This window comes from Dipodomys merriami, unplaced genomic scaffold (assembly GCF_024711535.1).
Source record: "Dipodomys merriami isolate MVZ:Mamm:240054 unplaced genomic scaffold, mDipMer1.0.p SCAF_341, whole genome shotgun sequence".
In the NCBI taxonomy this organism is placed as follows: domain Eukaryota; kingdom Metazoa; phylum Chordata; class Mammalia; order Rodentia; family Heteromyidae; genus Dipodomys; species Dipodomys merriami.
Window position 1 is genome coordinate 898,185 of NW_027204949.1, and position 4,646 is coordinate 902,830.

Sequence of the window (4,646 nt, forward strand, 5' to 3'; positions counted from 1 at the left end):
GGTGCAATTTCCTAGCCAGGGTCTTACTGTTATTATTACTTGTTTTTTGGCCCACCACAGGGCTTGAACTCAGGTCTTCACATCTCTGCCACAGCTGATCATTGGATCCTATGACCCTACTTCAAATTTCAGAGCTGGCAAAAAAATAAATAAAAAAGAGAAGGATAAAACTGAGAAGTTCAAGAAGGTGGTTTTACGTTTTTTTTTCTTTGTATTGTGACCATCCTGGGTCTAAATGACAAGACCCAGAATGTGTACATGACACTGCATTGCTAATTTTTGGTGGGCTATTAGGGAAGCCATAGCTGAAACAAGCAACTTAGACCTGGAGGTTCAATCTTGGAACTGCCACTAATGAATGGTGGTGGTTCTAAGAAATTCATTCTGATATACATCCGTACAAATGGAATGTTATAAAAGTAACATTTAAATTAGTAGTTAGTATATGATTATATTCTAAAATTATACACAATTATTCTACATTGACTAATTTTCAATACTTTATTATGTATTCAATCATTATACTTAAAAAGGAAGGAATAATTTAATTGCCAATAATTGGTATTAATATCATATATGCAGTTTCATAATATACAGACATCTCTTTTGTTTTATACATATACATCTATCTATCTATCTATATCTATCTATCCTGGGTTCCATTCCTCACTACCACTTGCACAGAAAAGTCCTGAAGTCATGCTGTTGCTCAAGCAGTCCAGTACTAGCTTTGAGCATAAAAGTTTAGGGACTGTGTCTAGACACTTACTCAAGATGCAGAACTGTCAACAAAACAAAACGATAGAAGGTTCTGACTGCAAAGATATAAGAATAGGACTGCAAATACATCATTGTAAGGCAAGCTAGGAGACTGGTGCTGAGAGCTGCCATCTAACCTGATGTAGCCAGAGGTAAACTGCTGCAACCCAGCTACACGGAACCGGATGCTTGTGGCTTCCTCAGCCCTGTCATCCAAGATACTGGGGAGCTGAGATCAGACACTGGTGGTTTTAAAATCCAGCCCTGACAGGGTATACAGCTATGTCATGGGTTTTATATGAGGAATGGTGTACTGAGTACATTTTTGCATCTGGTCCTTGTAAGAGCTCCACAGATTATTGTGCAGATGAGAACCTTGAGGCTCAGATATGTCCCCATGTCAGGGCCAAAATGATGTATGTACTGAACTCTAGTGAATTTTCTCCTACAGACAATTGTTTTGGTTTATTTTTCTTAGTCATGAACCTTGAACTCAGGGCCTAGCCACTGACCCTTCCCTGTTGGGATCATGGCTAGCACCCTACCAAGGGGACCCAAGGACACCCGTACAAAATGTTACAGTCTAGGCATCTGTGGCTGATATCTGTCTTCCTGACTACTTTGACACATTTTTTTTTCTCTGTAAAAATCCTGGGTCTCAGTATGAAGTATAATCCATATGCAAATATAAGCATGTGATAAGATGTAATAAATGAAATAAATGTTATATATGTAATAATACTAAATAAAATAAATAATGAATAAATAAGGGTAATAAATGTCATATGGAGTAAGCCCATGTATGTAAAAAGATCACATATATGAATATCAATTTTTCCAGTGCTGGCGCTTAAATTCAGGCCTGGAAACTGAAATTCTTGTCTTCAACAACAGTGAGCTTCCCCTCCCCCGCAGTGTCACAGAGTTACCCAGACCCTGAGTTCAAATCCCAGGCCTGCCAGAAAAATGGAGCAAATTCCAAGTCACAGCCTTGGGCCTTGTCCAGGCCCAGGGCTTGAACTCAGATTGTGGCAATTCTGCTTCAGCTTTGATCACCCTAGGATGTGGTGCAGCCAATGGACCCACAGCCCATCCTGAGATCCTAGGTCCCGAGTTCAAATCTTGGGACTGATAAAAGAAAAAGGAGAAGGGCAGGGAAGGTGGCTCAGTAGTAGAGTGCTTGCCTTAGATGTAGCAAGCTTCCAAAAACCTAGGGAGGCACCGTTGCCAATAATGAATCATTGCATTAGGTTCAGCTCCCTAGTTGTTGTCTGCCAGAAGAAATCTTGAATTAATTGTAGCAGTTTGTTTCAACACTGGAACACAGTCTAACAAAGACAGGATAAGTGCAGGGAAATTGGCCTGCCCCGGGAGGTGACACAAATGAAGGTTTCCTGTCAAAACAGAGCATTGGGGAGAGAGATATCTTGGGGTACAAAGAGGCCTTTTTCTCCTGGTCTTCAGGGCCAGCCTACACTCATCATCACTAGTTGGCCCAGAAAGAGTTGTTTGTTACAGAGCTGTACAGGAGTGAGGCTTTTTGTCTGCCTGTTCCAACAAAGAGGCAGACTTCCTCCAGCAACCTGGGGTGTGGAGAAACCCTCAGGCTACACTGGGAACAGGGAGGGGAGCCCTGGAACATGCACTGTCTTGAAAGCACCCTCTATACTATGAAATCATTCTATTCAAAGCAAATTTCCCAACTGGGTGCCATTCTTCATAGCGACTCTGGATGTTCACTGATAGAAATACATTCACACATACACAGACACATGGAGTTACTGGCTCTATTTTTTTTTTTGGTACAAGTCCTGAGGCTTGAACTGTGAGCTTAGACATTGTCCCTGAGCTCATATTGCACAAGGAAGTGCTTTATTGTGCCTTAAACCATGATACATCATTAAATGAAGGCATAATTTAATACGTAATAATTATTAGTAATATATTACGTGTAATTTAATGATATATAGACATCTCACATTCTATAAATATATTTATATATTTAAACATACATTGGAATATACATATACATCTCTCTCTCACTCTATGCATATATATGAATTTGCAGCAATTAGGCATCTATCTATTTATATATTCGCCAATTCTGGAGGTTAAACTTAGGTCCTGGGAAATCCCTGGCAATGTATTTGTTTGAGATTGCTGTGCTTTCATTGATCCCTTGATGAATTGGGCACTTTAGGCCCTGAGTTCAAATCCCAGCAGTTCCAAAGACAATAGGTGGATTAAGCAGCCAATGTTGACCTCTTCTGCTGTCTGTGAAAATGTTGTTTCCTAGGTACATTATGTTATACCTACGCAAATACATATATATGATGTACATTATAAATGTATATAAATATTATTTTGCCAGTCCTGGGGCTAGAATTCATGCCCTGGGAAATGCTCTTGACTTTCTTTTAGTCCAGGAGGGTGAGCATCCACTTTCCCACAGCAAAATAGAGTTACCCAGGCCTTGATTTCAAATCCTTGGTATGGCATATAAAATGTCCCAAATTCCAAGCCAGAACCTTAATTTTTTTTGAGGGGGGGGCAGGCACAGGGCTTGAACTCAGGCCTTCACAAGTCTGCCTCAGCCTTGATTACCCTAGGCTGGGGTGCAGCTTTTACACCCACAGATGATCCAGGGATCCTAGGACCCAATTTCAACTCCCAGCACTGGCAAACAAACAAACAAACAAACCAAAATGGAAGAGGAAAAACCAGAAAGTTTTACACAACAGTTTTACCTTTGTTTCTATTGCACAGTGACCATCCTGGGTCTCACTGATTTGGCTTGAAAATTGTACATGACTTTGCATGGCTGAGGCTGGTGGGCTGTCAGTGAAGCCTGAGGTTAACCCAGACACCTGCGCCCTGAGTTCGATCCTGGTACTCGCACAAACACATGGCTGAAGGTCTTAGGAAACTGATTCCTATCTCTAGGAACACTAATAGAATGTTTGAAATGTACTAATTGAATTACTAATTAACTAGTCTTTGTAATGTAAGATTGTATGCATTAAATATGTCATTGATTAATTTAATTAATACTTTATTAAGTCTTCTACTGTGATTAATTAATGAAGGAATAATTTTAGACCAAATAATTAGTAGCAATAGAATATACAAAAGTAAGATATAGACATCACTCTTTATATAGAGTTATACACTAGAATCTACATAAATGTCTATCTGTCTCTCTCTGTATATGTTCATAGATGCATATACATATGTAAATAAACACACACTGCATTTTACACATCTATGTGTTTATATATTGGCCACTCCTAGTTCCAAAATGCTAGACAACTTCATTTGCATCAGACTGCTGTGCTAACATTGACCCACTCTCCATTCATGAGGTGGGCTTTCTAGGCCCTGAGTTCAAATCACAGAACTGCCAAAAACTTAAGTTATCCTGGTGGAAGAAGCCAAATGTCCCATTTGTCTTCCGTATCAGTGAAAGTCCTGGGTCTCAGGAATGAGGTATAGTACATTGGCAAATCTATGTCCTATGTAATAAGATGTAAAAAAGGTTATGTGTGTAATCATACTCACTAAAATACATAAGAAATAAATAAAACAAAAAATAAAATGAATAACTAACTGTAATATGCAGTAAACATGTGTATGTCAATATGAAACCTGTATTTAAAATGCATTAGAATATTATTTTTGCAAGAGCTAGGACTTGAATTCAGGCCCTGGGAACAGGCCTGACTTTCTTGTATACCAGCATGGTGAGCTTCCCCTTCTCCCACAGTGCTGTAGATGTACCTAGGCCCTGAGTTCAAATCCCAGGACTGGCAGAAAAATATGGCATGAATAACAAACCTGAAGTAGAGGGCAGGGAATGTGCCTTAGGGATAGAGTGCTTTGCATCTATG